At 35.7% G+C, this 19,503-nt stretch overlaps 1 protein-coding gene across 1 annotated transcript in view; it reads right to left on the bottom strand.

Annotated features, from left to right (window-relative positions):
• The window catches only part of LOC125403250 (contactin-4), an 814,028-nt gene that overhangs the window by 571,938 nt on the left and 222,587 nt on the right, over positions 1-19,503 (bottom strand). Inside the window, exon 3 of the mRNA XM_085686814.2 lies at positions 12,390-12,445. The gene's annotated coding sequence lies outside the window, so the exon portion shown is untranslated. The remainder of the gene's footprint in view (positions 1-12,389; positions 12,446-19,503) is intronic.

Consider the following 19,503-nt stretch of genomic DNA (forward strand, 5'->3'; position numbering starts at 1 on the left):
TGCTAGTTATGTAATTAGCAGATTTGATTTTGAGCAATCATTGTGATGGAGAAAAAACAGATATAAGGACTTATCACAGACAGCATTGCTTCAACATGGTACCATTCCACTGTGGAGAAATTAAGGCCGTAAGTAGGGTGATTTTCATTCCAGGCTACGTTATATGCTAGGGAACTGCATTACTTAGGATGAGTTAGGTTTTGCAATAACAATCCAGAATGTAATGGCTTAAAACATTAAAACTTTATGTTTCTCACGAATGCTGGTGCTACTTATTCCATTTTCATTTCTTCCTCCTTCCCTATTTTTCTGCCTCTCCTCCCTCTCTCTTTCTCTTTATCTCCCTCTCTTCCTCACTTCTTTCTGTCCTCCCTTCCTTCCTTCCTTCCTTTCCCCCTTTTTGTTATTCTACTGTTCTGCTTATGTTTTCATTGGCTAATGAAATATCTAGACAGTGACTGATTAAATTCAATTTGCAATCATCAATTAAATATTGAGTGAGGGGTATTCATTCCTAAGAATTTCATGAACACAAAATTAGAGAAGAGACATTAAGAAGGATGTAGGCCCTTGGTGAGTGATAGTTTTACAAGTGCTTTGAAGAAAGAAACACCCCCAGAATCCCATTTTATTTTCTCTTTGTTTAAACATACTTACTGTGGTTTTATCTTATGCTCTTAAGCTGTGCTTTCAAAAATTGCCTGTCTCTTTGTTCAAATAATTAACATCAGATCTATCTGTATGTATCCTTTGAAAGGGAGATCCCTTTTTCTCATGGCTGTCAAACCCTTAATAGAAGATATTATTTACCCACTGTTATTCTCCCCACAGAGTACTGGTAAAGAAGATTTTTCAGCAGCTTGGTCCAACTTCCAACTCATTAATGCCCTGGGCTTTCCAACTCTTAAGGATACTGCCGGGGACATCTTATGTTCTGCCATTAACAGCATAGTTGATCTTGCCATTTCCTGAGACGTAGCACTCACTGATTTTAGAGAGAGCTGCAATTATAGCTTTCCTGTAATTTTTTTTTCTCCTCATAAGCATCTAGTTAGCTTTCCTCTTATCTCTAATCTTTTATTTCAAAGGTAGATGAAAAGGTAAAAAGAAACAGGACAACTTATTCCAGGCACAATCAGTCCTCAACCTTTGAGACAAGTTCATCCCTCACTTCAGAACAGACCTTTATAGGAAGGGTAGATTAATTTTTCCTTGCCCAATCCCCAGTCTTAGAGACTCATGAGCACCAACCATTCCATTCTTATTTTGTTACTCTTATTTCAGATGCAGTTGTTCTCTGTTTCACAGCACCAGTCCCCAGGTTGAATCTTCTCAAATGTCTCAAGCTTGTTGCTGCTTGTTTGTTTCAATGTTCTCAGTTTTAATGTTGGTTCAACAGCACTCCATCTGAGATATTATTCCACTTCCCATTTACTGGGCAATATAATCCAATACTTACAGGCAAGTAAAATCCATTCCTAATTCCAGTTCTGTACGAAGGACTAAGCAACATCAAATTTAAAATAATTTTTATTTTTTTCCTTCCCACTATTTTAAATTACTTATTTTATAGACTCCAATTATATATTTTTTCTTCCCTTCCTTCCTTTCTAAACCTGCCATCCATCCCTTCCCTCCTTGCTTCTTCAAACTCAGCCAGCCCTGTTCATTAAGTGTTGTTACATGTATTTCTAAATATATACGTACAACCTGCTCAATCTGTTTTAAGTTACTTGTATATTTGTTTTCAAGCTGACTCTTTGTTATTGGATATCCAATTTCTGGGCTCTTTATGCAAGAAGACTATTGGGCTGCCCTCAACTTCCCTTTAGTTGCTTCTGTATGATGGAGGCCTCTTGGCTCTCCTCCTATCCAAGTCAGCATATCTATAGTTGTTGTACTTCCCTAAAACTTAATGTTCCAAACATGAATTGATCACAATCATTATCTCTGAGGATTACATTCGAGAGTATCACTTAAAAATATTCAAATTATGATAGTCATCATCTTGAGGATTTTCATTAATTTTATGATATACTTTTTATTTATTTCAATATTTTCTATTTTTAAAATAGAACTCAAAAACTCTGTAAAAGCTAGCCAAGTACTCTACATTTGAGTACAAGCCTGAACCACTTTGATTATATTAAATAAGGAGTACTTTAAAAGAGGAGTTAGTTTATTTTTATGATCTATGAAGTACAGTATTCATTCATTTCACATGAATTAGAAGGTTTAACAAGTGTTGTTTTGTAATTTTGACAAGCTACACATATCTTAGTTGAAATGTGACAAGGTAAAAAAAAATCTATCTTGCTTTCTTTTTGTGTATGTAGAAATAAGTAACATAAGCTTATTTTGGCAGGGCACTTGAAAAGCTTTCTTGGAGCAATCACCAAAGATTTTATGTTGTTATCACTTCTTGAGATCTATCAAGCAGCAAACCCAACATCATTAAACTCTAGACTCAATAAGACATGATTTTTCTTTGTTGAAAAATTGTGAAATGACACATCTTCTGTAATAATAACATCAAAAAGAATTCTATGGGAAATAATCAAAATATTAAATCCCAAAATGGTGAAGAGGATGTAGGATCTTTCCTAAAAGATTGTCCTATCTAGATTTCCTTAGTTTGAGAACAGAATATATTTATTTGAGGTGTCAACTATTGTTTCTTATGTTACAGATGGACAATTTGTATCTAGCTTTAGATTTTTTGTCTAACATGGCACAACAGATTGATATCAAAGCAGAGAGAAAATAAGACATGATATTCATTCATGCTTTTCTTCCCATTAGTTTATAAAGAAAGATGTGGCAGAGGAGCACATTCAATAATGCAATTTCAAAACCTTTTTTGATCCATTAGGGAGTTGATGCTCAGAACTTCTGGTTTTCAAAGCATATTGGACTTAGTTAAGGTATATCAGTAAATACGTAAAAATAAAATATGAGTCCATAATGGTTGTACAGTCATGTCTTCCAAATTGGAGCATTCCCTCTGGAGGGAGGAAAGTAACTCATGCAAGTTGGAAGACTCAGGAAGCTCAGAAAGTTATACGATCTACAAGGCCCTGTAGAGGTTATATAAGTAACAATGACAACTGGGAAAAAGGGCATATTCCCAAGTAATACCTGTTGGTTGTAAAGGGAGCTCTGAGGATGCAGCTTTTTTTTTTGAGTTATCACATATGTTGGAGTGGTCTTTTCACTGAAAGAGTTGCTTTGGAGTTATTTATGTTAGTGTTAGTAACCCCTCACTCAAGTTCCCACAAGAAATTCCAATAAATTTATTAGTTCTCGTAGTCATATTTGGGTAGTTTCATTGCTTTAGTCTGCCTTTGGTTGCCTATCTAAGCAAATAGAATTTTGTGCCTATCATCCTAATAAAAATTGCATGACAACAGAACTAGATTTATTGATTTATTCATTTATTTAATGTGCTGGGTATCAAACCTAGGATATCATGCATGTTGTGCAAGACTTCTATCACCGAGTTATACCCCCAGCTTCCAAAAATATTTCTTAAAATTATCCAAATGCTTAAATTAAACAAAGCAATGATGAAATTGTCATAAGAGAACTATAAATTCAAAGTCTGAGTAGTGTGTTTCAGTCTGTGTCTTAGTAGGTTAAGAAAATACTGGTCCTTGCTATATGACTAAGAAATGGTGTTCCAGAGTATTAGCATCTAAACAGATAGAGGAGACATATCTTTGCAGTCAAGGGAAGGAAATAGGCATGACTTCTTGTATTAACACAGATACTTTTAATCCATAAAACAAACTAGGAGAGTTATACAATAGCTGAAGGAAGAAGTATAGTAGATTCTCATGATTCAAAGTGCCATAAATGGGGAATCTAAAACTTTGAGGTCAAGCACGAATATATGAACATTTGATCTAATCGCTAAATACCAATGAGGGGTAATAAATTAGCACAAAAGTAGGTTGAACACTTCAGAAATTAACTCATTAATAAAAGCAAAATTATGCTTTGATTAATGTTTATATTGCACCAGAAAAACAGAAGGGAATGACTATGCATCAAATGAGCAAATGATATAAAATTACAATTGTATGTGAAGACAAACTGCTACAGAAATAGACAAATGCCATAGTAAAAGGACAGGGACCATCTGCATTAAAATAATGATACAAGATTAATGAACTTAGCTTGAAATAATTATAGAGAAGGACAAGAAAAAATAATGAATTGTTAATAAAACAGATGATGAATTAAAGGGAAAGAAAATCTATGAACTAAAAAGAAATTCTAGAACCTAGAACCTTAAAATAATGATAGATTATAATTTAGACAAATGGAAGATTAGTATAGATATTCAGTGCTTTCACAAATACTGTGGTCTTCCTTTATTTTCAGGCATATTTTTGGGCAACACTTGCCATCTTTGGAATCATGAATTTGCAGGTTCTTAATGGAATTTAAACAAATATGTCACGAGTTGATTTCATAAAGAAGCTGTTAGACTCTATTCACTATTTCCCAAATACTCTGGCTGAGCAAAGATGGAACATTCTCTGATTATGACAGATGAGCAACAAACCCTAAGCAAATACAATAGACAAAGCTGCATATCAACTTTATTGGGTAAATAGCATGGGAAATAAATAAACAAACAAACAGACATACAAACAAGCAAATAAATAAGCAAAATTCCTGTTGTTCTGAGAGCACTTGAATTGCTTGGTAATGTAGAAAGCAATACATTAAGATCAACATGAAAAGTGACATTGTTGAAGAAACAATTAAGATATTGAAAGATCTAAGGTATTTACCTACTATGTAAAATGGACATATAAAATAACTATGATTATAAAATACATAAAAGTTAGAGATAAGGATAATTTTTTATTCAAAATATATATGGTGATATATGCAGAAAATGAAAACAGAAAAAAACAGTGAGAAAATGTCAGTATTCATATAAGGTATAAGGATTTTCTAAAACTTAAAAAATAAAGATGTTCTCCAACCGAAAATTGGAGTACCTCTAGATATATATGTATAGTTCAATACATAATAAAAAGAAACAGACCTCAGTCTTACAGAGAAGAATCCCAAAAGCTAATGTATGAAAAGAGCTGATCATGGATGAAAACACAATTTTGACAAATAAAATACCTCATTTGCTGCACTAACAAAGGGTGGAATACAATGAAGCAATATCTTCAATATATTAAGTAGAAAATTAGTGCCACATAGAAATTCCAAAACTATCTTAGCATTATTCAAAAATAGTGGTAATAATCACATTCCATGATAAACAGTACAGAAGGGTTACTGTTAAGAGCATACACTGAAGTAAATCATTATTAGGTATTTTGGACGAAAACAGCTGAAATTCAGCCGGACATGTTGTCACATCCCTTTAACCCAACCCTCAGGAAGCAGAAAGAGGTGAATCTCTGAGGTCAAGGCCAGCCTGCTCTACAGAATAAGTTCTAGGACAACCAGCACTGTACAGAGACACCCTGTACAAAATTTAAAAAAAAAACAACAAAAAATAACTAAAACAACAAACCAACCAATCAGAAAAAACAAAAATAATGCACCCAAAAACTGAACCTCAAAGAAAGCGCATTATTAAAAGCAATTAAACATAATCTGGGAAATACTTAGGGAAAAAATGTAATTAAACATTCACTAAATAGAAAAGAAAGTTGAACTAAAAATTTATTTATTCAATGATAACTTTACATGTTGAGGAGCTGTGTAGCTAAATATAGTGATGCTTTACTTATGGTCTAACAAATAAAGCTTGGCTGAAGGTCAGAGTGCAAAGTTAGCCACACTAGTCAGTCATACAATCAGGCAGTCATGGCACATACCTTTACTCACAGCAACCACACTAGTGAACAAGAGAGGCAGTGGTGGTGCATGCCTTTAACACCAGTATGAGAGAGGAATATAAAATAGGATGAGACAAGAACTCACTCTCTTTTCAGACTGAAGATTTCCTAGAGGTAAGAGCTCTTTTCATGTCTTGGCTACTTTGCTTTTCTGATCTTCAGCCTGAATCCCATTATCTGGGTTTTTATTACTCATGCTACAGCTACAAGTTTGTAGATCATATTGGGAAAGACTGCTAAAATGATTCTATTAAAATGAAATTGTGAGAAAGTCTAATGTCTTGAATCAGCACAAGCTAGAGTTACCTAAAAAGAGGGAATCTCAGTTAAGAAAATGCCTCTATAAAATAAGGCTGTAAGGCATTTTTTAAATTAGTGATCAATGAGAGAGGGCCCAGCCCACTGTGGCTGGTATACTTCATGTACTGGGGGTTCTGAGTTCTATAAAAGAGCAAGCTGAGTAGGCATTGGAGACCTAGCCAGTTAGCAGTACCCTCCATGGACTCTGCATCAGCTTCTGCCTCCAAGTTCTGGTCCTATTTGATTCCCTGCCCTGACTTCCTTAGATAATGAATGGAGATATAAAAGTATAAGCAGAATAAACCCTTTCCTCCCCAACTTGCTTTTGGTCATGTTGTTCATCTCAGCAATAGTTACCCATCCAATTCTGAGACCCTCTGCTGCCCTCTGTGTTGGCCCACACAGATACATACACACAGTTGCATGTATCAGCACAGTGTTCTGATATACACACACAAATAAACAGAATGAATCTTTTAAATTTAGAATTATTGGGCAGTGGTGGCACACACCTTTTAATCTCAGCACTCTTGAGGCATAGGCAAGCAGATCTATGTGAGTTTGAGGACAACCTGGTCTACAGAGCTCAAGGACAGGCTCCAAAGCTACACAGAGAAACCTTGTCTCCAAAAATCAGAAAAAGAAAATAATTAGAATCCTTGAGAAGAGATGAATCACACAATAATGATAAAACATTAATTTATCATATTAAAATATGGTTGAAGTTCACTCATGGTAAGTTGTAAATCAAGAGTCAGGTTAGTTCATAGCAATGCACAACCATATCTCTGTTTACCATTGCATTTTATTGACTTTTTTAAAGAGAGAATAATTGCCATTATTTTAATTGTATTTGCATGCTGTCTCTTTCCTCCATACAATATCATGCTCAACCTTTCAGGAAACTTAGCTATTTTATTTCTCATGACATCATCAATATTATTATAGATTCTCGTATGCTGGCTTCATGAGGATCACAGTAGAGAAGACCTATTATCCAAAGTCTCCTAATAGTCTTTCAAAGCAACATAGTATCATCCTTCTTATTATCCATAAGGAAAAGTATACAACAGAAACTTGACCAAGTGACACAGTCCTCTGGTTATTTTGTGACTATGATTAATAATTTCTACTCATTATTTGTAATATTTTATATGCACCTTGGAATATATATATATGCAACATACTGCAATACAGCACTTCATGGATTTTTTCCATCTTTATTTCTAAAGACAAATATATATTTAAAAAAATCTTTGAAATATTTCCTGAAAAAAAATCATAAGTAACAACAACAAAAAATCTACAGTGTCTCATTTCTTAGCAAGGCAGTGGTGGCATACACCCAGGACACAATCCCAGGATTCAAAAGTCAGAGGCAAATGGATTTCTGAGTTTGAGACTAACTTGGTCTACAGAGTGAGTTACAGAACAGACAGGGCCATGCAGAGAAACTGCCTCTCAAAAAACAAAACAACAGCAATAACAACAACAACCTAAAAAGATAGACTAGGGAATATTACACATTATGAGACAGTGGCTTGTTTTCATATTGGAAGCAGCCTAAATTGCATTAGTTAGAACAAGCACAGAAACACAAGGCCGTGGGGATGTGTTTTCTGAGTCCCAACATTCTCTCATGGTATGTTAACGTATCTCTCAGCACAGGTAACCTTGCCTCTACGAGGGAAGGCTCTGCCAGCTATGAAGAGAAACACAGAAGGAATACAAATTCTGCTTCTTGTTAAATATCTCTCTGCTACATCAAAAGTCCCTCAGGGGCTGATTAAATTCATTAAGTGCTAACAGAAATTCTAACCACTCTTTTCTCTCTGGCCAAGATGCCAGTAAGAGAAAAACCAACCGAGAAACAGTTGAACTGCCAAGAATCTAATGGTACAACCCAATATTTACAACCAAATAATGCTAATTATGAAAGTATTCATTACAGAGGGCCTGGCACCACAGCAAGTCTTTAGCGTTCATGGTTCCCAAACCTACAAAAGCACTATTGTTATTCTTATTTTATAGTTTCAGGGAAACTAAGGCTAGAAGCAGCAACTGCTGAAGCGTTTGAGCTATGACTTCATCATTCATAACTTTTATATGAAATCACAGATCCTGACAATCAACAATTGGATTTGCTTTCTGGCTTTGGAGAATAGGCAGGTCAGAACACTCAGCAAGCTAGTCTGCACTGATTTGAAAGAATTTGTTGATTTTATTACAGATCTCCTGCATTTTTTATAGCTGAAGATAAAATTTGTCTACCTAATATATATATATATATATATATATATATATATATATATATATATATATTTTGTTATATTTTCTTAATGATATGCTGTGGAATAATGTTATTATACACTGCAAAGATTTGTCACTCATATTGAGTTAATAAAATGCTGATTGGTCATTAGCCCAGCAGGATGTACAGGTAGGTGATCAAGCTAGGAGAATTCTGGAAAGAGGAAAGACAGAGAGTCAGTAACCAGCCAGCCAGAGAGGACGCAAGATGAGAATGTCTTAGTGAGAAAAGATACCATGCCACAAGGCTAAAGAAAGACTAGAATTATGGTTTAATTTAAGTTGTAAGAGCTAGTTAGTAATAAACCTGAGAAATAGGTCAAACAGTATATAATTAACACAATCACCTGTGTTTTTATTTGCTACTGAATGGCTATGGGACAGTGTGGGACAGAAAATTCCATCTACAAAGGATGCCCAAAGTTCAGCCATTATATCCACATAAAACCTGAGAGAACTTGGGAAGGGATTCTAGAAACAGAAGAACAGAGTCAAACACATCTTCTTTGTAGCAGCATTTTCTTCACTGAGCTCTGTTGGCTAGAGGAAAGCAGAAGCATGCCTTTTTCAAGAGATGCTTCTTGACTCAGTTTTACCAGCAAAAGCCTTACAACTCTTTTAAAAGGGCCTGCCACCAACTACTTTAATGGAATTTATGAGCAGTCGGCGGCATGCTTCTTGGTGGTGGCATGAATCTAGAAACTTGTGGCAACAAATGCAGCTCCTACCTGTACCTTTTCCACAAAGCTAGACTCTCAGAGAGCTAAGGAATGGGGTGGAAGTAGCTGCCAAAGTCACAGTTTTAATCCGAATTATGCTCTTTAGCAGGTTAAAGACTCATGTGATCAGAAAAAAAAAATAGAGTTATAGTAAAGACAGATTCAGATGGTAAAAAATCCTCTAAATTGCTTACACTGTGTTAAAAACATACATAGGCTTAGAAGAGTAAAGAAAAAGGATAGAGAAAGGTTTTAGAGAAAGAAAGAGAGTAGCTGGCCATGGTGGTACACACCTTTAATCCCAGCACATGGGAGGCAGAGGCAGGAGGATCTGTGAGAGTTCGAGGCCAGTCTAGTCTACAAAATGAGATCCAGTACAGTCAAAGATACACAGAGAAACATTGTCTCAAATAAACAAAAATTAAAAATAAAAACAAAAGAAAAAGAGTTTAAAAAGCCATGTAAATATGAAAAATAAACATAGAATCTGGATACTAAATGGTATTGTGTTTTCTTTAATTGTTTGACTGCTGAGGAAGGAGCAGCAACTGCTAAAAGACATTTGATTATAAATTCTGATGGATTAATCCAACCTATATATTTTGAAAATGCTTTGACTTCAAAATTTAAGTCAATATATGTTACTTAGGAACAAAGGTTTTGCTTTTGTTTCCACAGGAAATGTGAGGTTGTGGATTCATTCTGGGTTAAGAAAAATAAGGTTTGATCAGGGAAAACCCCTTGAAAAATCTGCAATAGGAGTGGATGTCCAAGATCATCCAACATTTTAGAGAATCTCTCTTTGGTTTCCTCTGAGTTCTACATTCAGAACAGCTTCAAGACTGCTGCCTGAGATGATTCAGACTCACTGAATACTCCAGTCAGGACTTGACCATAATCCTAAATTATCTTTGGGTTTTCATAAGATTATCAGTGCCCGCAATAAGCAGGAAGTAGACTAGAAAACTACACCCACATTCCCCAAAATTGGTTATGGATATTTGTTTAGTGTGTTGGTTACAAATTGTTTTGAATAATGGTCAGGGAAAAAGCTAAACAAAAGAGATTATATTCAGGGTCCTGTTTTGAAAAGAAAATAAAGGGAAAATGCTGAGGAATACTGCTCTTGTACACTGTAAAGATTTGTTACTCATATTGGTTTAATAAAATGCTGATTTTCCAGTAGCCAGGCAGGAAGTAGAGATAGGGTGAATAGACTAAAATTCTGAGAAGAGGAAAGGCAGAGAGTCAGTCACCAGCCAGTGGAGAGGAAGCAAAATACAAGTGTCTTACTGAGAAAAGGTACCAAGCTACATGGCTAAAGATAGACAAGGTTTTTTAGGTTAATTTAAACTGCAAGAGCTAGTTAGTAATAAGCCTGAGCAATAGGCCAAATGATATATAATTAATATTGTCTCTATGTGTCTGTTTGGAACTGAACTGCTGTGGGACCAGGCAGGACAAAAATCCAGTCTACACTGATATAGTTCGTATACCATAAAATTCACTCTTCAAGAACGTTTCAGTGTCTTTAAGTGTCCCTACTAGGTTGTGAAATCATTACTACTATCTAATTCAGAACATTTTCTTCAGTACCAAACAGAAACCTTACCATAATGAAAGGCCAGGCCTTTCTCAGTCCCCCTGTTTCCTAGAAACTGTTAGATAACTGTCTTTATATTCCTTTCTTCTCCATACATTTACTATACATGAAGCCATATATTAACTGGCTCCTAGGATAAGGCTTTTTATTTACCATATATTCAAGGTACACCTATTCTGTAACATAGTTAGCAGTTTATTTCATATTGCATTTTGATTGTCGATGTAGCTTTATAAAAGGTGAGCTTATCTCTACTGTTCCAGAGAGGAACAATGTAAGTCTTCTCTGTTTTTCTAGGTACATGCCTGCCTACATTTGCAATATTGCTGAGCCAAGCAGACATGACAGAAGCACTATTTCCATCTTGGGTTTTTAAGATGAAAAACTGGAGTCAGAGCAGATAACTGAGGTTATCTTCTCAAATACTGGAGTAAGGATTTTAGGTCACCTCTGTGAACAGGAGACAACAATGAATTTGCACTTAGCTGATGGATGTTACAGGGAGAACTAAATGACCACTATATCTCAGATCATTGTTTCACCAGCGACACTTAGAAAATGTGTTATGAATCCATATTCCTTCTGTCTGTCTATCTGTGCATAGTGAGAATGCTGAGCTCGGCTGCTAGGTGAGGACATAGAGAGGGCAAAAATTCAAAACTAGATGATGGGAAGGCAGAAGCATGGAGCACTCTGGACTATGACTCAGTCTCACCCTCACTCTGGACTATGACTGAGTCTCACCCTCTTGGATTGCATGCCAAGAACAAAGCCATTCTGATTTATTGTAAGATAAGTTGGGGAATACTCCTTAATATGAAAGATACCCATTTCTGAATGTCACTTAAACAATTCAACTTTTTCTTTTTTTAAATTAAAAATTTAAAACATACAATTTTGCATCAGGAAATTGGTCTGGATTGGGCTATTTTCAAGCAATTCTGCAATCACCAGAGGCTAGGAAAAGGAAGGGCTCCTTAGGGTCTCTGTAGGCAGCATGATATAACAGTCACTTCAGTTTGATCCAGTAACATGTAGAACTACAAGTTTTTGGTTCCTCCTTACACCACCTTGATGAATAGAAGATAATTTGCCTTTTTGGGGGGTATGCTTTTCATCAGAGAATAAAATAAAGCACTGTTAACACTGAGTCTGCTTTTGTTTTATCATGTAAGATACAACCTTCCAGATATACATGTTTCTGGGACTTAATATTTTATTGCTAAAAAAATCTTGTCTTGTAAAACTAGTGGATAAAATGGCAAAACAATTTTACACTTTTATTCCAAATACTTTTTCTACAATGTTCAATTCTAGTGTTTTTAAACTGTCAAAGTAATCTGACAACCACAAAGTCTACCTCGAATATATTCTCCAGAGGGATGGGAAAGGTCTCTGTTGTACCATTCTCACATTAATTTATGTAACTTCACTAACTTAATTAACTATAGCATTTAGAAAAGTGAATAAAAGAAGCTCATAGCATCTCTTGGAAATAGCTGGTTCTCTATGTTTCCATAGAAACTAAGGATACTAAGCAAGAAGTACAGATAAGGAAACCTTCCCTTGTGGGGAGCTTACCTTTCAGGGCAACTCTGAGAGCCACATGCTGTGGAGTTACTATGTGTCAATAATCCCTACAATAAAAACAGAATGTCCAAGTTAACACACTGTTCAAAACAGGCTTGTACATAGTTCATGTTTATTACATTATCCCCATCTAAAATTAAATTAGAAGGAAATGAAAATTTGATACAGCTGGTTTGCACTTAGAGACTTCATCCTCTGCTGTGTCTTAGTAGCCCAATATCTTGACCTGTCAGTTCAACATTCTTCAGGTTAGTTGAGTGGTGTTTGAAGTCGGCAATATTTTGCATTTTGTGCTACTAGCAGCCAATGAAATAGATACAGATAATGTGCAAGAAAGAGCATTCAACGACTTTAAAAATACTAGAACTCAAGCACTAAGCTGTGTCTTGTCTGGCATTTTGTTTGTTTTCAGTAAATGAATAAGTGGAATAGGGAGATAAAAAACAACAAAATAATCACTCTTCATTAATTAAGGCATGCCTTATCTCAAAATCTCCAAGTTAAACTTCAAATGTGAAAGGAGGTTTACCATAGATCATTAAATTCCTGAAGAACTCCCTTTATACCGATCTCCTAAGAAGCTACATCTTGTGCTACATAGTGCTATACACCCTAATCTACTTTCTAGCCAAAACACTTCATTTCTAAGTAAAGTGATTATGCTGTATGTTTCATTCGCTGTAATTGATATTAAACACATGTATACACATAACATGTATATTATATATATGCATATATATGTAATACTATTTTCTATTAAGAGAGGCTGTAGCCACTCAAAAATACCTTCAGATGTATAAAGGCTAAGGTGAAAACTCTCTGCTATTATTAAGTCCAATAGAGTTGATCATAGTAAATCAAACAAACTTAATCTTATATATGACTTCTTTTAGAACTAGATAAACTTTTGATACAACCAGCTGTGCAATCATCCAGCATTTTCAGAGAAATGGTAGTATAATATAGAAAGGAACATAATACCTACAGGCTAGTCATTCAATCAATCAGATGACTACAGTTTAACTAGTTAGCTTACAATTTAGCTAATTTGCCCTGTAACCTCAGGCAATCTTCAGTGAAACAACTTTGATTATGTGTGTGGGGGTGGCAAGGGTGGTCCTCCATTCCAATCTGTGTCCCTGTACAAACTGTACAACTGTCAACTGTATACTGACATATTTAAGTACGGTATAATTAACTGAGATAAAAACAATGCATTTTATTAATTGACAATAAAACTTTTCTTAGAAAGTAAAGATCAAAACCTTGCTCCGGATACTTTTAAAACATGCAGAGTGTAACATTCTCCCAACTCTTTTCTACATATTTCAATTTATAACATTCCACATATGATTATGCCATATATAACAAAGTGTTACTTATGGAATGGGAAAAAATCTCCCATATTCAAGTTAGCGGAATCACAAGTACATTACCATCTGTTATATTTCAATATGGTCAGTCACCAACTGTATGAGTTGTCTACAAATATTCAGTATTTAATTGAAATTTGATTTAATCTTCTTACATTAAGGATAGTCCCTAACCTGGCACTAGAGCTCCATGTTGTTTACAGCTTCAGAACCATTTCAACTATTGGAACCGTGAACCAATAACAGAAGAATCACTTACAGTCTCAAAATCCCTACATCCACTGGCCAAAATTATTCTAAGTATTACTAAAGACATCACACTTACATATATACATGTACCTATTTACATATATACATACATACATACATACACACACACACATTTATGGAAATGAAACCAAAGTGGAGATTAAATTTATCCTATCTGGTTAAAGTAAACACTTAAAAAGTTGAAGTATGTTTATACTAAAAGGTTATTTTCAATGTCCCGATTCATGGAGAAGTTATTACCATGATATAGCAATTTAGTTATTTATTAACCATGGGATGTTTCACAATTCTTTGGTGATAAAACCCCCATTTTATCTATGCATGAGAAAGAGTTACATAATAACCCCAGGGGAATTGCTTCTGTGTTGTAGAAGGAGCACAGCTGCTAAAACAGCTGCCTTCCATGGAGAAGCCCTGGGGTTGAGGCAGAAATATTTAAGTCTGGCATAGTAGTGCATGTCTCTAATACAGGCTTTATGGAGGGGAAATAGGAGGGTGAGAAGTTCAAGATCATCTTTAGCTATAATTATCAGAGATCAGCTTGGGAAATATAACAACCTGTTTTAAAACAAAGTAATAACAAAGCAGGGCTATTTTAATTCTCTATTCAATCATTAAGCAGTACCAGTCAAGTTAGACATGCAGTGAACACTAGTCTATTAGCCACTAGAAATGGAGGTCATGTTGGCAACCATTTATTCATAGCCTTATGAATGACAAACTTAACCTACAAGATGCAAAGGGAGGACAACCTCAAAGAACCTGGTTTCAAATACTTGCCAATCATATATTTATTAAGTATCATAGGAACCCTCTGAAGTTGTCCAGGCCATGGTAACTCACCTATGTTCTGGGTGGCTTCACACACAAGAGAAAAACCTTATGAAATTAGCTACCTGACACTTAGCCAACAACAGTACTTGACAGAATGGAAAAAGAGCAGGAAGGGAAACAAGTGAGTGTGACCAGTGAGATGGCTCATTTGGTAAAGGCTCTAACTGTTAGGCCTGAAAACTTGAGTGTGATCTTCTGAGGTGCACACTGACAAAGGAGAGAACTCACTTTTAGATGTTTCTGTCTAGCTTCCATTTGCATTCTGTAGCACAGACACACATAAACACAGACACACACACACAGGCAGACTACACGGGAGCAGGAGAGGGGGATGAATGTAATTTACAAAAAAACTTTGAAAAAAGAAGAGGTGAGAAGAATGCTTTAGGATTGATCTCATGAAGGCCTGCATCTGCATCAAGAAAAGACCTTTCCCCTACAACGTACGCTTCATTTTAATTGGCTCCAGGTAACTAATATTAATTTCACACTAAGCCAATATGATTCTTTTACAGAATTTGAATGGCGACCCTGAGGGCTTGGGGTATATAAGGTAGGAATTCTTGACAAACAAAGCTAGTTTGTTGAGAAGATGAGAGAAAGAGACCCCTAGAGAACACTAGAGATGAAATACTCCTGAGTCCACGAGAAACAAAGCTTTGAAATTAGGGTGTGAGCAGTATGAGAAGCAGCCGTATCACCTGATTTGTAAAGTCAAGAATATTTAAGGTCAGCTGTTTTGTAGCTTTCTATTACTACATGGCTATCATTTTGCCTGTCATGCAGTTTCTATAGCACTTCTTATTAGCAAATTCAAAGCTTTATACGATATAAGTGAATGTCAGAGGATAAGGAAAAGATCCCTGGTTTGTGTCTAAAGATAGTGATAATATAGAAAAGAAACTACCAGAATTCAGTCAAAAAAATCCTCCACAAAGCTAATGTGTGTGTGTGTGTGTGTGTGTGTGTGTGTGTGTGTGTGTGTGAGAGAGAGAGAGAGAGAGAGAGAGAGAGAGAGAGAGAGAGAGAGAGAGAGAGTTATTGTGTACCAACTTTGCTGAGAGGGAATGTTCATTTACCAGTTCTCCTAGGTGAACATTAGCCATAGCCAGCTATAAGCTAATAGCTCTCATATTTATTTTGTTTTTCTGCTATGAGTTTGCATGTTCATGTGTGAGGTCTGCATGTATAAGAATGTACAGGTATACATGTGTGTGCTTAAAGAGAAGTCAGAGGACAATCCCAGGACTCATTTTTTTTTCTGGTTTCATTTACATCTTCCTTCCTTCCTTCTTTCCTTCCTTCCTTCCTTCCTTCCTTCCTTCCTTCCTTCCTTCCTTCCTTCCTTCCTTCCTTTCTTCCTTCCTCCCTCCCTTTCTTTAATTCTTTTTTACTTTTAAGATGGAGTTTTGTATTGACTTTGAACTTTCCAAGTAATTAAACCCACTAGCCAGTGAGTCTCAAGAATCAACTTGCCTGTAGGTCCACCTTGTACTGTCTATTTTACAATGCTTCTGGAGACTAAAATCAGGCTTTTGTATTTGCAAAGGAAGGAGTTTAGTGACTGAGCCATCTCTCCAGATGCCTTGCTTTCATTTTGTAATTCAGAGAACATTTACTAATGAAAAAAATAGAATTCTTTGATGTCACACGGTTTACTGTCAAAACAAAACTACTAACGTGCCAAACTATCTATACAAAGCAAAGGAAGAAATCTTCAAAGGTAGCTAAACTGTAAAGGAGTACTTTTCAAAAAATTCTTCTACTGGAATCCTAGCATTTCAGGATCGTAATGTATTTTATACTTTTCAGACACTTGTTTTATTTGGTATATATTCCTGCCACAGTGTTCACCATTGTCACCAACCCCTACTTTATATGATGGGGAAGTATGGATCTTGTTGTCCCATTTATTAGTTGGAAGTAATACAACCTGGTATAAAACAGGTGCTCCTTAAGTATGCTGGGGGCATTAATGGCTCCAACTCACAACTTGAGACAAAGGGATATGTTTTAAGAATGAGTTCGGCTTCTTCAGTGCGTTTTTGTATGTTCTGCTCTTCCAAGGACATTCCCTATGATGCTAAAATAGGTGCTGAGAAGGCTCTCACAAACAACCCAGAATTGCTTATTTAGGCCTCATTGCAAAAAACATTGACTAGCTTATTCACATTAGAAAGAGTGATTTAAATATAACTTTCCATCTCACAAGTGCCAGCATGGACAGAGCTGAAGCAGTAAAGATACACACCTTTTTAAATTCTTTGAGATACAGCACAGAATTTCATGTTATTTTTATATATCACTTGAGAAAGGAATTACATTTGTTAGTCTGGATTGGCCAATTGCAAATGGAGGAGAGGAAAGAGTTAATATCCCCTTATATTCATTAAGCTCTGATTTCTTAGGCTTTAAAGTAGCTTCTTACTGACATTTCTACTGTATAGAGTTATGAAATTCAGGAAAGACTGAGACATTCATGTGGAGTACTCAGTTCACAGTATCCAAGTAAATCCTAGCTTTACCAGTTATCATTAAAATTAGAGAAAATGTAGAATTTTCCAGCCTTGTGTCCATACTTTAACCTGTTAACTTGCTTGCCTTACTGACATGAAACCTAGGGTTTGACCCTCCACCCTGCATAAGCAGAACTCAATGGTACATACCCATAATACCAATACATGAAAGAAAGACACAAGAGAATAGGAAGTTCACTGTTATTCTCAACTGAACAGCAAACTGGAAACCATTCTTCATCAAATGAAACTCTGACTCAAAACCAAAATAAAACAAACAAACTAAAACAAGCCTGAATAAACAAAAACAGACAGGAAATTTATGAGAGGTAAGCAATTGAATTGATTAATGAATCTCCTTTGAGAAGGACTGAATAGGCTTTGCATATAGGTGTCAGAATAAATGCACCAGTAAATTACATTATATCATAAAACCTATATAATCCCCTCAAATAACTACAGAACCTCACAGCTAGAACAACAACAACAACAACAAAAAATAGTAACTAGCAAGGCTGGGTCAGAATGGATGATGTTACTCTAAGGAGGGAAATATCCAGTTCCTGAACCCTTCCAAATGGCTCAGAAGCAAAACGTATGCTGGCTGTTTATTCAGATCCAAAGCAGCCCTTCTCAGGTGACAGGTAACAACACGAAAGTAATTCCAAAGGACATGTTCAAAGACCAGATCTTTAACGGATTTAGTTTGCAAAGACAGCATGTAAGATTTTTCTCTCTCTCTCAGTGGGGTCAGACACACAATTACTTGACAATATAAGAAAAGAATATCAACATCAGATGCAAATCTCCTGTTATTGTGCCTAATTACCCTATACAGTACGCCTTTAGACACTGAATAAAATGAGTGGTGAAGACATATTTGAATTTAAGCTTCAGTAAGGAGTTGCTTCATGAATACAACCAATTTGTAGAATCTCTTACAGTCTCAGTTTCTTTAAGTGCAAAAGGGACCAAGATTAAGAACCTTGAAGGCTCTTTGTGAAGACATTTGGGAGAAGATATGCAAACACTATGACCTGAGCAAATGTTTAATAAATGATACTATTGTTACTGGTATAACAGGAGCATGAATGGGCAGAATGAAGGAGAAAAATAAAAGGTTGCCGTTCAATATCCATTCATACTCTAAAAGGGCATTTTATTTAAAGGTCCTCTCTTGTGTTACCCTCTTTTGCTTAGGTTATTGATGGCCTTTTCTACCACTGAATCAGCAGGCTTTTCACATGGGTATTTACTTCCTTCACGGGTAGTTAAAACCCAACCTGAATTCTCCCTGGGAGGTAAAGGTCATGCAGACATTAAATTATCCATGTGCATTTCTGGAATTTCCATTAGCTTTGCTTGATATAATTCACCATTAACATCAGAGTTATTAAACTAATACTAAGCAAGAGATTATATTTCAATGCATTTTTTTAGTGGAAAGTGGAATGCATTTCTAATCATACTCTCTAGCTACAAGCAAACAAATGGTGACTTGATTACTTTACCATATCACAATGAATAATATCAACCACAGAGATCACTAATGGGTTCCCCCCCACACACTCAAAGTAAACACTACAATGAGCTGCATAACCAGCTCTCCAGTTATTAAGAGATAATCACATCCTTGGGACTTTCACTAGGCACAATAAGTGGCACCATTAGACTTTGGTTATATCCTGATAACAGGAGTCCCTGCAGTTTCCACAAAGTGAAAAAAAAAAGCCATTACCCTAGGGGAAATGTCTTATTTATTTTGCTGAATCATAAAGCTGACAATTTTAACTAACAAGTAGTGACTTTCCCTGAGATGGCAGATACAGCATTCCTGGAAAGGGTACTCGGGCACCATCACCTTTGAGAGTAAGGCTTAAATAATCATTTACTGAGGACTAATTGTTGGAATATTTACTATGAGTAAATAGGACTGGGTAATAGATAAGGGTCCAGAGTTCAGTGAATCTACTTAAGACACAGAGGGAACTGAGAATGGCAGTGAAATGGATCATCACTTGGAAAGATAGAAACTTGAGATTCTCAGCCTCACTGGTTGTTCTGATGCCTTATTTTCAGCCCAGTTCATCTAAGAGACCAAGACAGATGCAA

Source organism: Myodes glareolus, chromosome 3, assembly GCF_982192425.1.
Source record: "Myodes glareolus chromosome 3, mMyoGla1.1, whole genome shotgun sequence".
NCBI classification, from domain to species: Eukaryota; Metazoa; Chordata; class Mammalia; order Rodentia; family Cricetidae; genus Myodes; species Myodes glareolus.